Below are 26,352 nucleotides of genomic sequence, written 5' to 3' on the forward strand. Positions count from 1 at the left end.
GCTGACAAGGACATATGTCTGAAGTATATGTGTGTGTGTGTTTATGTGTATGTGTGTGTTTATGTGTGTATGTGTGTGTTATGGCATAGAACATAGTGAAGAAACTTGAGTTGTTAGTCCATGAATCTGTCTTTTGCATAAAGACAGACACTCAGATGTTTTCACAGGCGATAATTACTGAAGTTTTATGACCCACATATTGTTTCAAGAAGGAAATAAACCATCTAAATAATTTTATAGATTAATGTAACTGTCTGTCTGTGAAAATTGGGTAAGCACAAGGGAATAAAGCCATCATGACCATTCCATGTATAAAATAGACAGGAAAAAGGGAAAATAATTAATTAAATCTCCTGAGTACATTATAATCAAGAAGCATTTATTCTAGGAATCAAAGGACAGTTTAGCATCAGACATTTACCTCATTCTGCCTGCGTAGTAGTACATACCTTTAATTCCAGCACTCAAGAGGGAGAGGCAGGTAAATTTCTGAGTTTGAAGCCAGCTTGATCTACACAGTGGGTTCCAGGACACCCAGGAATTTGTAGAAAAAGCTTATCTTAAAAATAAATAAGTAAATAAATAAATAAAATAAAAGGTCACCTCATTGATGGACTGAAGAGAAAAATGCAATATCCAACTAGCATTGGAAAAACCAACTGTGTAGAATTCAATAGAGTGATAAACAGCAGGTCATAAGCATCAGTTCAGGACTGAGAAATAAATCTGTATTTTTCACATACTCATGTGTATATGTAAAAGATATGTATGAGTCAAATTTATAACAAACATTTTTTAGTGGACAAGAACTAAACAAAAGCACCCTTAATTTGATAAAACCATGTGCCTAAAGTTAATAACAAGTATGCTAGCAAAAATTGGATTTTTTCCTAAATAGCATCAGATATAAGATAAAAATATTAATTATCATCAATACTGGTTAACTCATTGCTGGATTTCTTGGCCATTTATATAAAACAACACAAAAAGAATGTTTTAGAAGAAAGTGAGTTAAAATTCTGATATCTTCTGATGTCTCTATTTAAAATTCAATCAACTTTGAATTCAACCTAAATGAATCAAATCATTAGAAATTTATAGAGTTGAATAAAGCTAATAGACAAAATTACCATGCAAAAATAATATTGTTTTCTTTATGAACAACAAAGTAGAAAATCCCACTAAAAATTAAATAGCATTCACAATAACATTCAAATTTTGAAACTAAATTTTATCAGAAAACAGTCATGAAGCTAGTGAGAAAATAAAATTTAAAAACAAACATAAGATATATAAATATAAAAAGATGATTAAGCTGGGTGGTGGTGGTGGTTCACACCTGAAATCCCAGCAGAGAGGCAGAGGAAGGAAGATCTCTGTTAGTTTAAGACTCTGGTCTACAAAGTGAGTTCCAAGACAGCCAAGGCTACCCAAAGAAACCTTGACTCAAAGAACCAAATATAGATAAATAAAATAAAAAGATAATTAAATGCTAGTTTATGATGATTAAATGATTAAAGACCTTTTAAAAAGTAAAGACACAATGCCTCCTGACAATCAAAAAGATAGGAGTTGAACTGAGTGTTGGTGGCACACACCTTTAGTCCCAGCACTTAGAGGCAGAGGCAGGCAGATCTCAATGAGTTCGAGGCCAGCTTGGTTTACAGAGCTAGTTCCAGGACAGTTTCCAAGGCAATACAGAAAAAAAACCTGTCTTAAAACAAAACAACAACAAAAACAAAACAAAAGATGGGAGTTGAATATGAGAAAACTGACAAGTGAGAACATTCATTGCTTGGGGGCTAGGAGCTGTTGCAGGCATCTTGAACATAAATGGTGCACTAAAATATATCTATCCTACAACCCAGTGATGCAAATCTAGTCTTAGTTTTAAAAGTGGACACAATTCATTCTATTTGTCTTTCATAAAATCCAATCTAAAGCCACAGCTGGAGCCCCGGTTCTCTGTATGGACATTCTGGTGTGGGTTTTTATAAGACCATTGGTGAATTCTTGATATGGCAACTTGGTCAACACCACCTCTTTGAAGAGGTCAGGGATCAGAAGTAGTGGGCAGGTCTTGGAGATGGCATCAAAAGTAGTCTTGGAGAAGTTATCCATAGTAGCAATGCAGCCAGTCTCCTGGCAGAACCAAAACAGCCATCATCAACTATACTGGCCAGTGGCAGCAACCAGTTTTCTTGGCATGGGGATGACGTGCACCAGCACAGAGCTATAGAGACTTCTAGGGAAGTACTGGAGCTTGCCCATCTGGTCCTCTAGTTGCCTCTCCACACAGGAACAAAATACATGGATCAAGCTGGTGGCTCCTCAGGTAGTTGTGGTCTTCTTGTTAGATTATTGAATAGATAGACTAGTATGACCATTATAGATCCTGGTAGGAAAAAAATGCAGCAAACCTGGTCCTTGGGGTACACAAGCCTGCTTCTAAGTTGGCATGAGCTTAAATACAACATCCTTAAGGCATTACCCCTCCTCCCCTGAGAAAAGTCCATAATCTCAGGTACCTGCATGGGAAGGAGAAAAACGTTGCCTCGTAGTTGATCTTCTTATTTTGAACTAGCATCCCATCTTGGCAACAGAAATCTATTCTGGACCTTATCTCCCTGAGTCCCAATGGCCTCAAGAGCACATCCAGACCATGACCTTCTTGGAAGCCACTGTCCAAGCCTCTGTGGAAACATTTGTGCCTCCAAAGCTGGAGTTCCTATGGACTCCAGAGCCTCTGGTCCCTCTTGCTACAAAAGCATCAGCTTCCATTTGGTGTTTTTTTTTTTTTCTAGAAAAGACCAGGAGACTCTCATTTCCTCTTAAAGAATCTTCACAAAGAAACTGTGTAGAAATGTTCATAGATGCATTGTCTACTGTAAGGCATTGGTGATCACTTAGAGGCCCTCAGTAGAGTACATGAATAACATACCAATGCATATTCTGAATACTTCAAAATGTATAAACACATACACCAAAATGTTTTGCTACCCAAACACAGTCTTGAGTAAGAAATGACTTGGAATGAAATTAAATTTTATTTTATAAATAGGAATGCATATATGTGGAAGACAATGTTGAAATTTTGTAGTCATAATTCCATCCATACATCACATACATTTATAGACAGGCAGGGTGAAGAGAAGAAAATGTAGATGGGGAGAGGCAGTAAAATAATAGAATAAAACCTGGCAAAGGGCCTTTGACCAACTATAATATAATATTCTGAGAACAGAAGAGTGGAGTAATTCTGTGGACCCCAAGCTTTAAAAACAAAACAAACTACTGTGAGAACCTTTTAGCCAAAATTTTAAACATTGGGATTAGCAGTTTTCATAAAATGCACTCTTGCTATTTAAATCCTTCATCCTTTGTGTATGCATTTACAGAATTTCTCTCCTTTTGTGGACGTTTCCTAGCTCAGAAAGCTGAATTTATGGGCATTTGGAGGGATTGAAGGTTGAGAGGGTTTTTCTCTGCTATTGCTTAGAATGTAATATCCGACCAGGCTATCTGTGTGGCTATCAGCAACATTAGTCCTCCGGTGAATCAGACTTCTACAGGCTGTGGCTTAGCATTTAAATGTAATAGGATTGTATTGAATAGTGCTGAGGAGATGCCAAAGCTATTTATTTTTCAGGAGACAGCTCAGACTGCTATCATATCAACCAAGCATTTCTTTTTTTATTCCCAATGGCTTAACACAGTACCAGGCACATATGAAGATTTTTTTTCTTCTTCCTCCCTCCCTCCCTCCCTCCTCTCTCCCTCCCTCCCTCCCTCCTTCCTTTCCTTCCTTCCTTCCTTCCTTCCTTTCTTTCCAATACCTACTTGAGAGAGTGAATGTAAAGAACAGAAAATAAAGCACTTAGCTCCCTTACCTCAAACAAAATTTGTAAACGAGTAATAATCTTGACAAAAGTTCCATCAATCAAACATTCAATAACTATAAATGGAAAACTTGAAAAGGTTGTCTAATGAGAAAACTATCTTGTAAATAAAGAGAATGGGCTTGGTAAAAGGCTTCTTGCTTATCCCTTTATGGGGTCCATCTGTCCCCTTGTCTAATGGCTGGAGATGTGCCAGACAATGGCTTAGGTTCAAAGATTGGAATTGTCAGACTTATAGAGAGACCTAACCAAGAACATGTCTGGAGATCCAAGGAAGAGTGGTAAAGAGACAAGACAAGAAGAATCTCTTTAAAAGCTGTCAAGCAAGAGGGAAACATGAGCAAAGTTCGGGACACACACCGGCAGCCTGCCTCTGCTGGGAGCTGTTGTGGTTGCTCTCCACACCAGAAGGCCAGATGGAAGCCAGACCAATGTAACTGGTGGGTTTTGAGAAAATCTGAGAGTTAAGTATGTTTCTGATGTTATTTTCTTTAATCCTTACAACCGTATGAGGTGCCCAAAGCAGCAACTCCAGTCTCTACTTCAAATAGGCTAGCTTAAGTCTCAAAGAGCACATGTGTCTGGTGAAGCTCAGGTCAATAGAAGTAAAATGAACCCTTGTTCTTTTACTCTAAAGCCTCAGCCATTTCTGTAACATCAGTGTCTTTTTTTTTTTTTTTTTTTTTTTTTTTAGCCTGTGCTGAGATGAGGCCAGGCTAAGTGTAAAATACACATTTTTAATCACTGCAAGAAGAGGATTTGAAATAAAATGGGCTGGCCCCAAGTTTTGGGAGCCTGATAAATATTAAGAAGGGAATGTCATAAAAGTATGTGTTTGTTATATGGCATCAACATTTGAGTCTATTCCATGTACCTAGAGCTATCTATTGTTTAAAATTAACTTTTTATATGTGCACACCATCAGAAACTGTGTATAGTGCTGGTAATACACAAAATTATCTGAATTACCAGGGCAGGGGTGGGGCAAGAATTCAAAGAGAGATTGATCTCCCAAGAAGTTAGAGAAAAAACTTAGAAAGATAAGGGAGTTGATAGTGGGCCATACAAAATATATATATATATATATATATATATACATATATATATATATACATACATATATATATATATATGGGTAGATGAAAAAGGGTCATGGGAACTCAGAAGCAAGAGTGAGAAATGACCACCCTACTGGAGACAGTGAGGTAAAGGATGTAAAGGATGAGAGAATGGGGAAGGATTTGATGGTTCCGAAAGTATGCTGAGGCCCCTGGATGTGAGTCCTGAAAACTGTCAAGAGGGTTGGAAGGTCAAAATTGCTCTTATTAAGATTGTCCCTCTTACGATGATGACCTCATTTCATGTACAAAAACATCTGTATCAATCTGAAAAACATTAGAATATTCTTTCTCTGCTTGATTACCCATAGCATTGGAAACAAACAAAAATAGAATCCCATGGTTTCTATTAAGTTAGGCAGCAAAGATATTTGTGGGGCTGGGGAGATGGTTCAGTCAGTAAAGGGCTTGCCATGCAAGCATGTGGACCTGAGTTCAGTTCCCAGCACCATGGTAAAGTTTGGGTAAAGCGGCATATGGCCATAAGTCAAATGCTGGTATCTTAGAGACAGGAGAATCCCTGGTATTGCTGGCAAGCCAATCTTGCTAAATTGTTGTGCTCCAAGTTCAGTGAAATGCCCTGCTCAAGAAATAAGATATAGAATGGGTGCAGAAGACACCCAACATTAACCTCTAGGGTCTGCATATGCGTGTGTGTTCATACATACATTCGTGCATACATACATATAAGCATACCTATGTTAAATGAATGTGAATCTTTGGACCTTTTCTGTTAACCATAGAAATTCTTATGAAAACATATTGCTTATGTTAGTATGTGATGAAACTACTCTAATTGATATTAAAAGGGTTATTTTTCTCTCTTTAAAATATAATACAATAAATGTTAACATAGTAAGATTCTTATCAACTTTAACCAAAAACTCCGAACACTAATGGTGTGTTTGTTTCTTTCTTTGTTTAGAGTTTGATTTAACAAGGAATCATTTATCTATAGAGCACAACCATTCTGTGTAGCTGTGAACTGTGAATTGGTACAGTCATTTGTTCATTACTACATCCCAGCTACAGAACGGCTCGGTCATGCCAAAATGTCCTCTCATCTTGTGTCCTTTATATCCAGTCATTCTCCTCATCTCAGCGCCCACCCCCCAGGAAGCATTCTGCCATTTTCTATCCTTGTCTTCTTTCCCAGAGTATCATGTAAAAGGAATCATACTGTATGTAACCTTTCAAAGCTGGTTTCTTTTACTTAGCATTTGGAATCTATTTATATTGTCGTGGGGTTTGTAGGTTGCCCTTCTTACTGCCATGTAGTGTTTCTTCCTTTCTTAGGTAGTTTTCTTTGTTGTGCTTTTCTAGATAAGGTCTTACTACGTAGCCTAGGCTGACCTTGAAATTACAATCTTCCCATCCAAGCCTCTAGACTGCCATATTAAGTCAGGCGCCACGTCTGGCTCACTGTATGGATTACCACATTTCTTTGCCTGTCCACCAGTTCACAGACTATAGGGTTGTTTCCAACTTTGGGCAATGGTGACTAAACACTCACAGACAAATTTTTGTGTGAACATAGTAATTTATATAGTTGTATGGGTGGGTATAATCGGAGATTTAAATGGAAGACAGTTTAGATATTTGATGATGAAAGGGGGCATTTTAGAGCAAAAATCTGGACAAACTGTCTTCTTGCCTATTTGCCTGCAAAGGCCATAAATCCTAGAGGCTAGAAATCTGTATAAAGAAGATCTACTGGGCATGTCTTTTGTCCTCTTCAGACTTCTCTGTGTGGCTGGCCTCAAGCCCGCCTGAGTGCTCTACCTCGGTTCTTATCTCTAGCATGGTTACAGTGGGAGTTGAGTTGTTTAGGCTAACTAGCCATGAGCCTGCTTGCCCTGGCATTTGAACGGTCAATAAGCTTGGAAGAATTCAAATGTTTGTTCCTTATTTTTTGTTTTTAAATAAAATTATCTTTTAAATATACAAATGATCTATAGTTATTTATGGCAATTTAGGAAATTTATAGTTAACAGCATCCATTACCAAGTAAACTAAAGCCATTTTCATTAGATCTTTAGGCAGCCTTATTTTTATGTAATTGTGATCACATTCTTTATGCTGTTTTGCATCTTGGTTTTCACTAATATTCTATCATAACCATTTTCTTTTTATAAAGCTCCTCATAACACTATTTATTACAATAGAAAACGCAGCCATTATGCTACATGACACTTTATCACACAGCTCTAACATAATTTACTTAGGCATTTCTTGATTGTTGAGAAATTGTTTTGTTTCTGTGTTATCACCAATAGAAGTAATACTGTGGGTGAACATCTTTCTTTATAAAACATTTTTATTGCAGTTTTTGTTTTTCTTTTCATGTTCCCAATAATAACACCACATTGGAAACATATATATATATATATATATATATATATATATATATATATATATATCTCAACATCTTGAATGACCCTAGGGAACAGTTTATTTAATTTTCTCTATGTCCCCTCCCACTTGAATGCCTACCATCTGCTGATTTCTGTATGGGAGGGGTGGGGGTGGAGAAGGGATTGTATGAAATGTAGGTTGAAATTTGGAGTCTGAGTATTGAATTCACTGTGATAAACATCAGTGGCAGATTTCTACCTAGCATGTTGCTGGTCTGGGGATAAATTGCAGCAGCTGGGACCTAAGAATGAGCCAGGCTTCCTTGCACTGTGAGTAGATGGCTTCATTTCATTCACATCCTGAGCCTTTTATAAAAAAGGGTCTTCTTTTTTCTGAGAGACTACATATACAAGATTTATACCCAGTATGAGTCTACTATACTGAAGTGTTTATCTAATTATGATTAATTAATAAAAAAATTGGGAGTCAGATACTGGGGTAAGAATCGGCGTGGCCAGAGAAGCTGAGAAGCTCCCAATCACCTACTCTCCCTTCTGTTCCTCAACACAAAAGGGCCAAGATCCTCTAAGCCCCACCTTACTACTTCCTGTCTCTCGATCTCAGACCTCTAAAACTTCTACAGTTAATTTTGGCCAGCTAGTGGCTAGCTCCACCCTCCGACTCAAAACTAACTTTATTGTCAGAATTCAATACAACACTATGCTTCTGTCCCCATGGAACTTGTGGCATTCCTAGGAGTCATTGTTCTCTTGTACCTTAGCTCTATGAAGGCAGAAGAGACGAAAAATCTGTGGGCTGAAGGCCTAACAATGAAGACAGGCCAGCATCGATCCCGCTAAAGGACTTTTTCCATAAGGCAAATTAAGTGAGTTCTTGGCATCAGAATGTTTGGGGGCTTACAACTACACACAGTGTTTTTTAAATATATCTTTAAAAACACACTCGCGTGTAGAAAAACAACCAATTCTAAAGAAGAGTAGCGAAGGCAAGGGGCATTTGAAATCCTAAGGACAGAAGACCTATAGGAACTTGACTGTCATTTCCAAGTGGTTTTACGGTTCTGGAAAGTTTGCAATGGGTTGCATGCACATTTTTGCCTTCCTTTTAGAGATTCATTAAGCAAAACAAGTAATTTAAAGCCCCCAAGAGGTCCTGTGGTGAAGCAACCTGTTTCGATATATGGGATCCAGAATTTTCCACACTCATTTATATCCAGAACATTTTTCTCACATGAGCCCTATTTACATCTCACACTCCTGGGAAAATGTTGGACCAGGCTTATGCTAACTTGGGCAGCAACTCTCAGGCCGCTCTTAGGAGCAGGAGCCAAGCTCCATTAACCCGTTGAGTTTCCAGAAGTTGAGCGTGGACGCACAAGGCTCTGGAGGCTGTGCTTTCCCTCCATCGTGTCTTAGCAGTGGGATAAAACAGTGCAGTGGAACATGACGATTCCCACCAAACAGGCAAATGCTCACATTCTGACTCATTTCCTCTATGCTTTTGAAAACTCTGGAGGCCGAAGGGAGGTGTGCTTACAAAGCAGAGGAAGATTCTTTCTTCACTTTTTGGGCCATGCCTGGCTCAAGTGTGTCATGTTACAGGGGACACCTGCTGTTGGTTCTGCAGCCCAGGCCCCCTCAGCCAATTCGCCCAGCTGGTGCTTGCTCCCAGCACGTGAGCTATTTCAGGAAAGGGAATGAAGACTGATTCAGCCCCCCACCCCACCCCAACTGTCTTCTCTCCTCCTCCAACCCCTTCTGGCTATTATGTGGATGGCGGTGGTGATTGAATTAAGAAAGCTGCTGAGAGCAGAAAGGGAACACACAGGAAAAGGACCAGAGCTTCACACAGCAGCTTCCCCTTTGCACTCCACTCTGGAACAAAGATGCTAGGAGCTGTGCTTAAGTGGTACCTGGTGATTATAGCATTAGAGGGGCATTGCTCTTCAGTGCCTGTCACTCAGGGTACTGTGAAGTCGACTGAACCAGGGGAGCTGCAGAGAGGCTGGGGACCATCCACAGCCCTGTAATTATGAGACTAATTCCAAAAAGGTCAGAACTCCTTAATCAAACGCTAATCAAAGCGTTTTGTAAATGATGCTGTTTCTATTCAGGGTGGGAGGAAAGGCAGTCCCGAGGCCAAGGGTCCCAGAGTGCGTTTTGAAAGTATGGGTAGAGTAAATAGCTTCGCTCAGAAAATGTAGTTGTTGGATCGTTTATTTTTATTTTTGAAGTGCAAGTCGACATCACTTTCTACAATGCCTTTTTATGTTATGGAACCAGGTTAAGGGAAGGCAGCCAAATCTGAAGATATTTAACTCCCTTGTTTTTTTTTTTTTTTTTTTTTTTTTCTCCCCTAGAAGTGTGCCTGAATAACAATAATTGTATTTGTAGAGCCCGTGTCTGCAGATGAAATGCCTTGGTCTGCATGATTTCTGTCTGTTCTTGCATTAATTTTGTAAGACAGGTTCAGTCCATTGCTGAGGTGAACAAGCTGAGATGGGAAGTTCAGCTGCTTTCATTTGGTTCCTTGGTAGCAGAGAGAAGACTCAATTTTAATAAAAAATGCAGTGCTCTTTGAACACATAATAGCTCCTATTACCGTAAATCTAGGTCTCCAGGGCCATCCTGACCTCTTTGCCAATAATCAGGACTTTGCTATCCTGCTTCCTGACAACTCACTCTGATTTTAAATTGTCATTATAAACCCTTTAGTTATAAATAAGTGAAATAAGCAAATAGCATCAAGAAAAATCCCCTGTATCTTTTCAAATATCAGTAAGTTTAGATATTCATTGAAAACACATGTGTATGCACATGCACACAGATATGTACATAAATACACACATAACATATACATACACACACTCACACACACACACATATATATATATATACACACACACACACACATATATATATATATACACACACACGGACACACACACACACATACACACAAAATCTTTCCATATAATCTTATTGATCAATTAACTCTCATACTTTTTGTATGGATTTGTATCAACTTTGGTGTGTGTGTGTGTGTGTGTGTGTGTGTGTGTGTGTTTAAAGCCTTGCCTATCAGCTGAAATCAAGCTGATTGTGAATTTCCAGAAGGTCTCATTGCACAACTGGTCAAGGTCACCCTTCTGGGTGAAGTGGATTTCTCTATGATTCTGTATTGTGTGCACTAGGCTGCAGATCTCCAGGCATATGACTATGGCCTCCTCTTCCAAACCTCATTTTCTCCCCTTCCTGGGGTGTGAGCTCCCCAAAGTGTGATTAATCCATCTATTGATTGCCTCCTGCCATAGTGAGGGTGAGATATGGCTAGCAATCGGTGCCAGGCTGCCTATGTGACTGGACTGCTAAGCCATGGGTGAGAAAAGGCAAGTGCTAGCCTGTGCCTTCCAACCCTGCACACAGAGAGGGGGCACAATAGCCGTGTTTCCTGCACGCCTTGCAAAATGATCCAGCTCATCAAAATGCAGCTGATTCTTTCTCAAATGAATTATAATGTATACTCCCTGCTATCTCAATTGGCTTCACAACGGTCTAATAAAAGTTTATGGATAAAGGGAAAGAAGATTGGAAAAAAAAAAAAAAAACTAACAAGACAGAAAACTCCTGGAAATAGAGCCAAACAAGAATGTGCTGCTTTGATTAAAGCAGCCTGGGTAGATGTAATGGATGACCGAAAGCTTGCCAGCAAAAAGGATTAGAATACTAAGAAGGCATTTACCTAATATTCAGAGGTGGTGTGGCAAGGGGAAGGTAAGGTGAAGATAAGCTGAGGGAGTAGGCAAAGACCCCAGAGAGAAACAACACTTGCACCTGTAAATGAACAGGGTCAAGTGGGAAGTCTGTAGGTTCGACTCAGTGTAAGGCAAGTTTTGACCAATAAACAGAATTTAGCTAGCCAAGGATTGGTACAGCCTTCTTTCCTCTTTCTACTTCAGCCCAAGAGAAAGTCATGTATGCCTAGGATAACATGTGCCATGTTTTCTTTCATCTTGCCCCTTATGTTTGGAAGAAACAGACATCTGGACACACCATTCCTCTTGTGTCAGGATCTCTATCATGAGGGAGAGGAAGTACCTGGGATCGCATAGTACCTTCTGTTTCCTGTAAAAATATCAATACATCTAGGTAGAAACAAACACAAAAATAAAAATAAGAACAACAAAAAACCCACCATGAAAAGTTGGTCAGTAGTCTGATGCCCAGTGATTTCTCTACAGGGAGAGCAGAAGTGACAATTTTTTGAGACTGTTAAGACTACCCAGTAGAACTCTTGTATCTGACCCATCTGACCCATGGGAAGGGGTGACAGGGAAGCAGATAGACCAAGAGAGAATTGACCTAATTCAGGTGGTGGCAATTCAGATGAAATGGGATTGGGGTGGGGGCATGAAGTGACTCATAGGAACAAGTGTGACCCATGATAAATTATCAAGAGAAGAAACCTCTTGTTATAAATGGGTTACAAAAAGAGCCTAACATTTCATATACTCAACAGAGAAACAACAACAGCAAAAAAAACGTTAAATAAGCGTTTGCTCTTTCTAGCAGGTGATGGGAGTTCACCAACTCAATAAGACAAGAAAATGGAGAGCAATCCCAGAATACAGAGGACAAGTTGTGTAGACCCCAAGAGGAAAATGGAGCCATGATCCACATGGAAAGAACCTACTATACTAGCCTGATTCAAATGAAGCCACTTTGGTAGCATTGAACCATCAGCCAATGAAGGCAAAATTGCATGTGTGTGGTAATGAGCAGTCTATTTTCCACAAAGCGTGTGTTTTGCTATTTTGTTTGGCATCAAAATCAAATTGGGATAAAGAAGAATGTGGTTTGGAAATAGGCTAAGAATTAATAAATGAAGTGCCCCTGGAGAAATGCCAGTGTTTCCACACTCAGAGCACAATCTCTGATAGAAATATTATTTCATATTGTCTTTATTAATAAATATAAAAAAGTTTGCTCAGTGATGCAAATCACAGATGCTTTTAAATGGGGCTGTATTGTCAACACTCAGCTGATCACAATGTCCCCAAAGAGGTTAGAAATGAGGGGCAGGAAATGATAAAACAAGGCTAAATTTGGCTACATGAAAAGTACATCTGGGAAAAAATAATTCAAAACGCAGATATTCATTGGTCCAAAAGAAAAAAAAAAAGAAAGAAAAAAATCTGGACCACACTGTTGCCAATGGAGACCCAGGTGCGAAGCTGGATAGTAAATTAGGTGCAAGTTTAAAATACAAGAGGGCAGCCCAAAGCCACTCAATCCTAGCCTGCCTCATCTGATAAAGAAACTCCATCCAATCATGGGAAAAGACCAGGTCTGCCTCAGTTTTTCCCTATTTGCAGGCTATTCACAAAGGAAATCCAATCTGTTTATTGTTTGGGTTTTAGTTAGTAGGGCTAAAATAACAACAAAAAATGAAATCATATATACCAGAGTTGTAAGCCTTGACTATTAACTCAGGTTCAGGGACAAAACTTTTTAGAGAAAGAAACAAGCCAGAGTGATTTGCATATAGAACTTCATTCATTTATATCCTAAGATGTGTCCCTTCTATGCCTTCATTATTCTTTCATTATAACACTTCCAGTTAGTGACTAGCTAGTCACATGGCTAATTTCTCTTTTACATGTTAAGCATCTGGGGCAGGGTTACCAAGGACATTCTAGAAAGACAGTCATTGGACTCTTTGATGCTTTGCTCATTACAAGGACGTCTTCCTTCTAAATGACTTAGGGTTTTGAGAGACATTAAAGGGAATTAGAGAAATGTCAGCAATGCTACCACAGGTTCAAGGAATTGTGAATAGATACTTCATGGAATATATAGCTTAAGACACCAGTGTTTATAAATTTATTGATATATAAATATCCTCAAATAATGTTAATGGTAAAATTCAGAACTTGTTGGGTATCCCTAATATTCCTGCGAAGCAGTGATGATCATGAGCATTTTAATGCTAAGATTTCTTAAGGTTTATATATCCAACCTATTTGAAAAAAAAAAAAACTTGCCAAAAAGGGAGGCAGGAAATAGAAGCAAATACTATCACTACGCAGAAATTACTTTATCACTCCTTCAATTTGCTTTCATGACTTATCAATCACACTCAGAGGATGTAAATGCTTCTAGAACATGATTTTAGCCAACTGTCATGGCTCAACTTTTAACAAACCTGCTGGCCATGCGTGTACTTGAGCAGAGCTGAGGGCCATTAACGATATGAATGCTCAGAAGCTCGTCCCAAACTATGATTGTCTTTTGACCTTGACTAGAGTCTGCGTTCCAGTGGGGTCTTTGTTTGCCGGCACACTCATTTCAATCATATTGTCTGAGTGACAACTCATTATTGCAAATCAAGTAAGGGATAGTTTGTGATTTGGGTTTTAGTGAAGGCTAGTAAATTTTATAGTGTATATAATTTGGAACATGTCTGTGTTTCAGCCCATATGTGGAAATCTGCCTGGCTGCTTATTATTATGCTTATCTGCAAATGACCAGATGGCCTTCCCCAAATGTAGAGAACCATTTAGTGCCATTTTAAACCATTAAGGCTATTAACTCTGACTTGAGATAATCCTGTGCCCAAAGGGAACTAGTTTTGCTGTCCCTCAAAGTCATCAAATGTAATTAAATGCCATATTGAGGAGTAGGCATTAATGGATTAAGGAGCCAGCTTGTCAACCAGTTATGAGTCAACCAAGCAGAGGAAGAATATTGCAATAGAAGAAAAAGATGCATTAGGTATAGTACTGGCTAAGCAGCTATAACAAAAGATGCCAAGAATATGGGGGGGGGGAGCCAGTTCATTTTCCATCCAGTTAAAAATGACACCAAAGTAAACAAACAACAACAATATAAAACAACAACAACAAAAAAACAAAACACCAAAAACAAACAAACAAACAAACAAAACAGTGGCAAGGAGGATGCCCAGTATAGGCAGCTCTGTTCCTTAAGATTAGGGAGGGACCACTGCTTCTCCTATCAGTTGCTCTGTTATGGGGTCCTTGTGCACCTGGTGGAACCTGTCTTCGCTGCATATCTACATTCTAGTTAGCCAAAGGGAAAACTGAGGAAGTGGAACACAGCAAATGGATTTTAAGGAACTGATGGTAAAATTGTGCATATCCCTTCTATTTACAATCTTCTGCCAAACTTAATCATTTGATTATTAATTGCAAGGGAAGCTGGCAAAAGGAGACGCCAAGTGTGCCCTTCTGTGCATAGCAGGCTGAGTTCCACCTCCAAAACAAGAATGAAAAGGAATGGCTAAGTCTCTCCCACTGATTCCTGTTTCCATAAGATGTAAGTGCCAGAGATGATAACTGGGCAGCTACCATTATAAGGAGCAGGGAGTGCTGAAGAAAACCATGGAATGACGGCAATGACCAATTCCATGTGAGTGGAACCTTAGCATTTACTCTTTCCTGGAAATTGGAAGCTTCCTCACACATGGGACCATTTAATTTCCACGTAAAGGCTAACTCTAGAATTAGTATAAGCAATTCAAGAAGATACCTAAATAGAATTTAGTGTGAAAGAAGCAATTAGGGGAAATGTCTATGGGAGGAAGGGGACAGAAAGAGAGGAGAGTCAGGGGAGATTGGATGAAGGAAGGTTGGGGGCAGGCCCATCGGGAAGTGAGATCAAGAGCATGTTGGCACTTCATGGAAGACATATCTTCTATGTCTCACATTCGACCCTAGTCATCCACATCTTCCAGGTCTCAGTCATCAGCTGAGTGACGTGTGGAGCCCATATGACATGTGGCCTCAGCGTGAGAAAGGTGATCAAATTCAGAGTGCAGCAGCTAGGGCCAAGGCTAAGTATCCTCTCTGCAGCTGGAAATTTGACATATATGCTTTCATGTCTGTCACAGAGCTGTCTTTTGTCCCTCTCTCCCTCTGACTTCCCTCTTTCCCTCCCTTCTTTTCCTCCATCTCCCTCCCCACCTTCCCACCTTCCTGCCTCCTTTTCTTCATAAGAAAGTTAAGATGTACGTCCATATATGGTAGCTGGAAAACGGCTGAGCTGACATTCAGGGTACAGCCTATCTTTAAAATAATCAGTAGCTGCTTGACCCCCCCCCCAACCCCGTACAGCATACGGTCTCTAAAGATTCCGTTGGAAATGACAAGGTGAACATAAGTATATATGATGCTTCCTCTGAAGCATCTTAAACTCCACCTATTAGTGCAACCATCAGGCCCCTGAAAGTGAAGGTGATGAGGCCTGAGAGATGATCTAGTCTTTCACATAGGACACTGGTGGCCTTCCATGAGGGATCATCAAAATCTGTCAAGTCATTTGTGGTAGAGCCTAGGCTCTTCCCCGTGTCTCTAGGCTAAGGGAGTTTCCCTCTTTAGGGAATGTGCTCCTGAAGTCCATTCATGCACTAGGGATACATGTTGGTTCCACTGTCAGAGGTCACATAGACTGCCCAGGCATTCCAACTGAGACCCATGTTCAGGGGGTCTGGGTTGGTCCTATGCTGGTTTCTCAGCTACCAGTCTAGGGTCCATAAGCTATTTTTGTGGGTTTCTCCAGCCTGCTCTTGACCCCTTTGCTCATCACCTCTCCTTCTCCGCAACTGGATTTCAGGAGTTCAGCTGAGTGTTTAGCTGTGGGTGTCTGCTTCTATTTCTATTTGCTACTGGATGAAGGCTCTAGGGTGGCATATAAGGTAGTCATCAAGCTCATTATCAGGGAAGGGCATTTAAGGTAGCCTCTCCACTATTGCTTAGATTGTTAGTTGGGATTATCCTTGTATATCTCTGGACATTTCCCTGTCCTGGAAGAGTTTTGAGAGACAAAACCATAGCCATAAGGCCAGGCCCAAGCCTTGGCTCACACTTTTCCCCTTTCTGGTTTTCTTTCACTGAAAACCCCTCCAGAACGAGTTTCCTGCTCTTTGGATGGTGAAGTTAGTGAAAGGTTGTGTTCAGAAGTAATAATGCATTCGTTTCCTCAGAGACAGTTTGGGCATCACAGTTCTTGTGCTGTGGGAGCAGGATAAAGCAGCCGTAAGGGTCAGACACAGAACCCAGAGTGCAGGATTGAAGGGAAGAGTTGCAGACTAAATTCAGCTTCCTACTGATCCTACCACCATGCATAACCATATGCGTATGACTCTATGACCCACCAATTCTAGAAGTTTATAGACCTTCCCCCACCTCACTATGGGAACTGAGGAACATGCATGTTTCCCCATAAACACTCAGGACCCAAATCCTCCCATGCATCTAGACAGTTGCTTTCCTTCCCCCATCCTATACTCTGGTTGGCCTTCTTCCTGATTTGAAGCCACATGGTTTCCCCAGACCTGATATGAAGCTTTTCAATCCCTATTGAATCTTTGCTTGTTTGGCTAAGGGTTAATCCAATGGTTCTCAACCTTCCCAATGCTTCGACTCTAATGCAGTTCCTCATGTTGTGGTGACCTGCAACCATAAAACCATTTTGTTGCTGCCTCATAACTGTAATTTTGCTACTGTTATGAATTGTAATATAAATATCTGGCATGCAGGATACCTCATGTGTGACCCCCCCCCCCAAAGACACATAAGTGAAGGGCTGCTAGAATCTTTCCTTTGTATTGCCCATTGACCTATGAGAATGCTAAGAATACCTTTGCTTAGCAGATCTGAACTGAACAGTTCACGGGGGCTATGACAATGAACACAATCTAGACTGTTCTTTTTGTAGCTCAGGCTCATGAGGACTCTTCCTTCACTGAAGTTTATGTTTATTTACACAAGGATTATAGAGGAGAAGGGACATGTCACAGGCCTGACTGAGCAAGTCATGGTAGGCTCCAATGAAGAATTGTGAAGTGGATATGTAAGAAGAAAGGTCACCCAGCGAAAGGGAATGGCATGTGTAAAGGCCCAGTGGCCCACAATGCTGTGTGCATTGGGAGACCAGGAGTGGCTGAAGCTCAAGGAGAGAATGGAGATAAGACTGGAGAAGCAGAGAAAATGACAAGCACTTGAAGGGACAGCATAAGGGACCTTGTCCCAAGATATTAGCAAGGTTTACGCTTTTGAAGATTCCAACAGGCCTGTGCTTTTAGAAAAGAAATGGCTTTCTGTTTCTGTCTTTCAAGGTCTGATCTTTTGCTACTTGGATCTTCTTGTCTTACTAACATGCTTGAGGATGAATGGGTCTTCATGCTGAAAATAGTGTTAGGAAACTCAGAAGGAGGAGCCAAACTGATCCTGAAGGAATATTCTCTGCCCTGGAATACACATCTCAATTTCTCTCTCTGTCTCCCTCACTCCCTTTCTCTGTCCCTCCCTCCCTCTCTCCCTCCCTCCCCCTCTCCCTCCCTCTCTTCCTCTGTCCCTCCCTCTGTCCCTCCCTCCCTTCCTCTCTTCCTCTGTCCACCCTTCCCATCCTCCCTCCCTCCCTCCTTCCCTCCTTCCCACCTTCCCATCCTCTCTTCCTCCCTTCCTGCTTTTTTTCTTGACAGGTTTCTCTGTTTCATTCTGGAACTTGTTATATAGACAAAGTTGATCTTGAACTCAGAAATTGTCCTGCGTCTGCCTCCCAGGTGCTGAGATTACAGGCATGTGATCCTGGGCCTAACACTATCTCAACTGTGATGGTTGCTTTTCAGAGCCTATGGCTTCACTACACCCAGGAAATATCACATCCACTGCTGAATGCTATAAACTAGTTCACTCGTTCAATTTCATGTGCATCTTGCCCAGAATGCATGTCAATTTCCCAGGAACACTTTACCTTGAGTAGATTTCCATTGCCTTTAAAGGAACTAATACATGGTATCTTATAGAAATATTATGATGTTGTTAGTGATTAGGACTATACATTTCCATTTGGTAGATATAGCCTTTGAAAAATGAGTTAGATCCCATACTCTAGGTCACAAAACTCTTAAAAGGTTATGTGGAGACTCAAGACAAAGCTATCTTCATTCTATCATTTTTTAATCTGCCTATGAAATGAATTGTTAATATTTGTGTAGAATCTGATTTATGCTACTGTGGCTTTAAGTTTTCTATACAAATGCTGTAGGCTGTAGGATCTAGTTCCCCCCCACCACCACTCCCAACACACACCTCACCAAGATAAGCTCTCACTATATAGCCTTGGATGGCATTGGACTTGCAATATAAAGGAATATACATGTTTAGTTTAAATGGAATTTTCTCATCTTGGCTAATATTGCTCCCTCCAAGAGCCAAGGACCATCTAACAAAATACCAACACCAGGTATGGGAAGCTGCCTTTTGAGCTATTGGTCATAGTTATCTAAGGATATAGGATATAGTTGTTGCCCTTGGTTGTTGAATATAAGTCCTTATTGATAAAGACAGCATATACTTCAGACCACAGGATCCAGGGGTCCCTGAAATGGAATTGATCATAAAATCTCCTCCCTGAATACTAGCTTTCTTGGCACCAGAAAAGACCATCATGCAAGCCTCCAAAGGAATGAAGCCATCAGGTGTCCTCCCCAGCTATGGCACCTATGAACCACAACAACAGCCAGCATGACACAAAAACCCTAGGATTGCAATAGTGACATGCTAAACTTGGTGGTAACCAACAGCTCTATAGTTGGACCAACAAGAAGGAAATCATGCCTGGTAATGGAAACTGAGCTAACAACCTAGAAGTAATGACATTGTGGATCTAGGAGAACTTACAACAGTCACTTTACTAAACCAGCATAAACCCTAACCACATTCTAAATATTTGTCCTTGAATACACAGATAAGTGTACTCCTCACTCCTCATCAAGGAAACTTTCCTTTACAATAGACAAGGACCATTACAGAAAGCCTTAAAAGATCAGAATGCAGAACACAGTTAGAGCCCTGTCCTAACTTACACATCTACAAAACAACTTCTGAACCTCAGACTCAGGGAACATTGCAGAAGAGGGGGCTGAAAGATTGTAAGAGAAAGAGGACCAGAAAGTCTGCTGTGAGATTGTTTCTCCTAGGAACATCAGAAGCTACATCTATAAAGTCTCAGTAACATGCCTGTCTAAACATGAGCTGAAAAAGGACAACAATAGACATGCTAAGGAAGACAGGGAAAAGCCTGGGAGGCCTCACCCTACACACAGAACTACTGGCAACTGAGGAATGCTAAGAGTGGGAGAAATAGTCTTCTCCAATGAAGAGCTCACAAACCGGTTTTCCAGCACCAAATGGTCAGTCCTGAAAATGTGCAATGAGTAACATGATACAGACTTAACAAGGTATATTAATATATTTAGGGATATGTGTATACACATACACACATATTCATGGAAAACGCTTCATGAAAAAAGAGGTCATGAGTTTGAAAAGGCACAAAGAGGGATATGTGGGAGGGTTTGGAGGGAGTAAAGAAAGTGTGGGAAGTGATGCAATTATAATCTCAAAAAAAGATAAATAATTAAAACAAGGCAAAAACTAAAGTTCTATCCAGCCAACCACAGAGTCTCACATAACAACTGAAATCTGTCTGCAAACTTAGTTCTGAGCTTCCAAACAGACAGAATGGAAACGGGAATGATGTTTCATGGTGTCTATAAAGAACAGACATGCTATATTTCAGAGGAGGCAGCCTCTTCCTTGGTGCTTGGATTTGAATACACTTGCTCCTGCGAGCCTAATACTCTGAGGCTATTTATTGATGTGGTGTGGAAATTCTACAACATTCCTCTCAAGAGGACAGACATGGAGGTGCATGTACATGTCCCTAATAAAGACAAGGAAAAAAAAGGAGCCTTTTTTGATCTCATCAATTTGTACCTATTTTCAGAAATAAGTGTCTTGTTCTATGTTTATTTGCAAAGATGCATCTCCTTAGAGATTGTCCTCTTCCTTTTTTCAATGCTAGCTTTGACTGGGTCCCTCCTTAGGTGAGTTCATGAGGTAAAACTCTCTGCTTTCCTATTACTCACTGTACCCCAGAAGTTTAAGTTTACATATTTTATTAAGAAAATCTGACTCAAATTCTCTCCTAAGGTTTGGGAACAATTTTTTATCCTCTAACAGGTGGTTAAGCCACAATAATGAACACATTGCTTTTCACTCTGTTACTTTCATATAGCTGGACAAAGTCAAGTCACTGTAAATAAAAGGCCCCTATTTTCCAGAGATAACAACAGTAAAAGCAGGGCCCCACTAACCGTTCTTGGGGTTTCCTCTAATAATCCAGACTATTCATGCCTTACCTCCCTGACTCTCTTGGTTCAGAGGGTCCAGTCTCCCTCAAAGCTCCTTGTCTTCCCAGTGTCTTCATTTGCTGACAGTGTTCTCAATGGGAAGATCATCTCCAAGTCATTCTGGATGGCTGTGACAATGGCACTTGATGATTTAATTATGCAACCACCAGGCTGCCTAGGTAGCAGCTGGCTAGGACCAGGATGCAATCTGTGACTATGGAACAGAGCCAAGTTTACTGGGGTTGAACCATGGCCTTGGCTTCCGGGAGGGGGGTATGACCTCTCAGTTGCTTGCACTAACTGGCTATATTCATGGCAAAGCTATTATGTGCTCTAATGAAAGTGGAGGTTTGCATTTATAGAGCAGTGGCTGTGCAAGGCTCTTGTTGGGCATCTTTATAGGGAGTATCTCCTGTGAGCCAGCTTACAATTCAGTCTCAGCTTCCTGTGAAGAATGCGTGTCCACTCTTACATGGAGGGAGATTTCAGATAAACAATGAATACAGAAAAGCTGTGTTTCGCTTTACTTTAGCTGGCCTAAATCTTCTGATTTTTATCTCAACAATATAATTTACAGGTTATCGAGCTTGGTAGTAGTAGCACCCTTCTTATTAAAATTTCTTTTCAGCAGCTGTGTTTGAATCCAGGGCCATTCTAGGTATAAGACCCATCATTGAAATATACTCCTAGAGTTTTTTGTAATGCCTGAGAATACCACTTGTGTGTGTGTGTGTGTGTGTGTATGTGTGTGTGTGTATGTGTGTAGGTACCCACACACATGAGTGTTTTCACATGTAGAGGCCAAAGACAGTCTCAAGCATTTTTCCTTGGGAGTTATCCTCCTTATTTTTCTAGATAGGGTCTTTCATTTGCCTGAAGAGCACCAGGCAAGCTTGGCTCTCTGGCCAGCAAGCGCCAGGGATAAGCCCCAGGGCTGGCATTAGAAGAGAGCCACACCACACCTGGCTCTGTAGGTAGATTCTAGGGATCCAACCTTGTGCTTTCAAACTAATACCTTGCATTCTGAGCCATTTCCACAGCCCCTGAGGATCCCATCTTGGTGGTGAATAATTGCCTAGGAAGGAGAAAGTCCTGGTTTTTGTTTTCCCTTGCCATAATAAAGACCATAACACCAAAAGGAACTTGAGGAAGAAGGGGCTTATTTCACCTTATAACTTTAGATCACAATCTATCATGAAGAAAGGCCAAGGTTCCTCTGTCTTTTGTCTTATGAAGATCCCGACCCTTGGATTTAATTATACCCATAACCATGTAATTCCAAATAATGTCACATTCTTCTACTTAGGCATATCTTGGGGGCCCTCAATCATATATATATATATATATATATATATATATATGATTGCATAAACATGCATTAATTTGATTTGTCATGTTATATTGGACTTTGGAGACACCACCCACTTGCCCTTTGCTTCTCATTTCATCCTTGACTATGTAACTAGCCTTAATTTCCCTATAAGGGGATAATTCTTAACATTATCTTAGGTTGGTGGCACTGCTTCATAAGATTGTTTTAAAGATATAACATGATTAGTTTAACATACTCCCTGACTCATTGACAGTTCTCAGTAAAAAGTAGTTACAATATATTTAAAAAGAATTCTGGAAGAATCAGTCAACATATGAATGGTTGTCATTAGCTAGAGGGGCAATTATTATAGGTTGCTTTAAAAATTTATTCCTACATTAAATTTTATAAAAATCTGTGATATATATATATATATATATATATATATATATATATATATATACTTTTTACATTTGGAAAAAAAATAATAAAACCATTCTTGTTTGGGAAGAAAAAATCCTGTGTAGATTTTGCACGCCCTTTTAGCTATGCATACATATGAAAGCCCACACATTAGAAATAAAATTAGCTATGCAATTAATTTAAAAATCTCTGCTACTTTCAGAGCTCCTCTTGCCTTCAGTTTTTCCATGTGAAAAAAATTGTGTTGGTATCACTGCTATGTTCAGTGTCATGGTATGCTGAGAGATATTTAAAAGCCAGAGTGCTTGTTGAAGGTCTACAGTGTAGAGGTTGATGCATGGAAATATCTCAAAAGATGAACTCTGACTGTGAGGAAATTTCTGTTTGTGAAAAAGTCCATGAAAAACAAGGAACCTCTGTCAGAAGCAACACTTGGAAGAGGATGGAAGGAGGGGAGAGAAATGTGTAAGGTCAGGTCAGACATGAACTTGTTCAGTCTATTACTGTCATCTCTGAATGAGTATTTTTAGGTTTAGCCATCTCTCTAAGAAATGGCTAAATGTCCTTGTTTAGCCACTTTTTATGTGAAACATAGTATGTGGTAAATGAAGAAAAGACTGAAAATACTAGTTAGCAAAACTGAAAATTCAAAACAAAAATCTTACTATTCAGGGTTAACTGCATATCACTATACATGTGTGTGCATACACACAGATAACTGCATGTGAGTGTGTGAGTGTGCTTAAAACTACACAAACATGCATGTCTGTGCCAGAGCACATAGTACCGGTGTGCAAAACTGAGCAATGTGTCTAACATTGGGGACCAACTTGAAAAAGAAATGACCTTTCTGGGCAGATACAACCCCTGGAGCTGCATGCTTTGGCAAGTAGAAAGTCCTTTTATGCAAACAAGGAGAAGGGCATCGGTTCCTTTGACCTGGAACATTCTTTTGCCAGGACCTGATACCCCTGTCAGAGACAACTGGGACAACTGCTTGCAATGGCACTGTAATAATTTTCAGTGTTTTATTGTTTAATATTTGATACACTTGAAACAATGTGTGTACTACACAGACAAAAATATTAATAAACTTATTTAACCAATCCCAGAGCAGAAATATTGCCATCATAATGGATCTCTATAGTCTCAGAACTAGCCTTTCTGTCAGAAGAGAAACTACTATTTTAAACTCTGTTTATTATTATGTACATATATATGTACATATATATGTACATAACATATATATGTATATGCATTATATATATATATATATAAAGACTTTTGTGACTTGTTCTAAAATTCTCATTACTTTGTTGCCTAGTTTTTAGCTAAGCAAACATCTTTTATTTCATAAAATTTTATTCTATAATGTTGTACACACTACAAAGTATTCCATTCTTTATTTGAACCATAATTTAAAGAAGTCTGTTATTATGTTAAATTAGTTAAATACTAATTATGTTAAATTAATATAATCTAACAAATTAAAGGGACAGACTCTTATTTCCAATGTTGCAACAAAATCTTCATGATTGTCTTTAAGTTCCTTCTAAATGAAGTTATAGACAACATCTTGATTATTTTCTTAAGAGAAATCCCTAGGCATAGAATTACTGTGTCAATGGAGGGCTGATTATAAGGCTGTGGTGTCCATGAGTGGGGGTTGTATACTGTTAAGATGATGAAGAGGCTGCCCAATGGACAAGAGATCACTGGACCAAAGAAGTTCATTCAGAGTCAACAGAAAATGATATACTCTCCTGACTTGCACAAGAAGAGGCACACTCTGTTCTAACTCACAGAGCTCAAGATACGCTTAAGAATGTAAAATTGGTGAGCATGAAGCATCACAAAGCCAGTTTATGAACATTTCACACTTTTGTATGTGTGGACCAAAGTCAAGGTATCTTTTTGTGCTGTAGTTTAAATGAAGACAGTCTCCCCAAAGAGACTCTAAGGAGAAAGGGGGTTAGAATACACAAACTAGATGCTGTCTACCCTCTATCTCTGAGTACAGAGGTGAAAGCCACAAACCAGCCCCACGACCAAAAAGAGAAGACTCATGTTCCCTTTTTCAGACCAGAGGAGTAGAGTGAGAAGATGAGGGGAAAAAAGCATGGCTCCTTGGTAGAGGATAATTTACTGAGCCATTGCCCAGTCTGGTCTTGACAGGAATTTAACCAATAAAAATTTGTTTATATGTTAGTATTCTTGCTGCTTTAATAGACAGTTTAAAAGTATTTTTTGCAAGCCTTTCTATTTTTCAAATGATTGAATTATTTGAATACTGTGCCTAAAATCTTTATGCTAGAAATGATCATGTCTTCCTTTCCATCGTGTCTGGAACTAAAAATTAAATTTGTGTGTTAAGTAGATTGTCAATAATGCATTTCAAAAGGTCATAGTGTCTGGACTTAAACAAAATTATGTTTTTATATAAGGAAATATTTTGTCTAGTCTAAAAACATGGCAGTGGTTTCTTTCTGCTTCTGCTTGAAACATTGGCCTGTATTGTCATGTGATGAAACTGTGTCTGCTCAGAGCCACCACGAAGTAAGAGCATTTATCATTCATTATGTCACAGGCTGTAAGGAAAACCCCCATCCTTTTAACAATCTACCCAGAAAGCTTCTGATGTTTATCGGAGCACTGGGTTGAAGTTGGGTTAGGTCACTTAATAAGTGGAAGTCACAGCCAGAATCAGTGGCTCAATGGCACATTACTTATCATCTATCTGTAACCAGCATCCGGGATACAGTGGCAGGAAAATCAACCACACTCTTACATGTAGGTTTAGAGTGGGCCTTCTATTTCTTGGTAGAAGCGAAGCTATCTCACGTATGGCTCCATCCTTAGATTCCTTCTTTAGATATCTTTGAGGGTTATTTTCTGTTAATATCTCTAGAGTTTGTTGTTGTTTCTTAAAGCATAGTTTCAACTCCATCATATCAACACATTATTTTTTATTTTGGAAAAAATTTGGCAACCTTCTTCATGAAACTTAAGAAGTAATTCCTTACCTCACCACTGATGTTCATTTGTAATCATGACTCATGTTAGCAAGAATTAAACACATTTATTCCTGAGCTCTGGGTTGGAACTTTATAAAGAGTTTCCAGTTACTGGACCCACTACAAAAGCAAGTTTATGAAGAGTCTAAATTATATCTTGGTGGATTTGTCTTGTGCATATTTTACTGACTTTGAATTCACATAGAATGCTCGGTCACCTCCCATGTATTAAGCACTGTGCCAGCTGACAAAAAGACAGGTAGATAAGGCATCATCCCTTACTGTGGGAAATGGGAAGATCATTTACACACTGCAGGGGGGGCAGAGAGATAGAGAGAGGGAAAGAGATGGAGAGAGAGACAGAGAGAGTGGGAGAGAGAGAGGGAAGAGACACTGAGAGACAGAGGAAGAGAGACAGAGAGAGGGAGACAGAGAGGGAGAAAGAAACAGAGGAGAGAGACATAGAGACAGAGAGACAAATAGAGAGACAGAGACAGAGATGGAGAAAGACACAGAGAGAGTACCACTTATTGAGAGTTCTGAGCCATGGCTACCTATTGAAATCATCTAGAGAATTCTAAAACAGTACTGTGACTGCATTCTACCTCTACCATAAAATGGTTTTATTTAATTGTTTTAATAGGAGCCCACTCAGTCTTACAAGCACTCCAAGCATCAGGGTGCTCAGGAGTCACAGTCATAGGATCAAGTCACCCGTGACATGCAGAGTTCATTGTTGAAAGTTCCTGCAGGAGTAATAACTGAGATAGATTAGGAAGGGCTGATGAGAGGTTCTAGTCATTCCAGGGGAAAGCTGAAGTAGGGATGGTGGAGAATGGAGAAGAGCATCGAGAAATGTACCACTGTACAAGGACACAATTGTGATGGTGACTTTGTGGGTAGCCAGAACACTGAGTGCAGTAGGGAGATGGAGCTGAACAGGTGAGATGGGCAGTTGTGGAGTGTCGGGGCCAGGACTCTGTGGTCCATAA

The sequence above is a fragment of the Phodopus roborovskii genome, unplaced genomic scaffold (assembly GCF_943737965.1).
Source record: "Phodopus roborovskii unplaced genomic scaffold, PHOROB, whole genome shotgun sequence".
Lineage (NCBI taxonomy): Eukaryota > Metazoa > Chordata > Mammalia > Rodentia > Cricetidae > Phodopus > Phodopus roborovskii.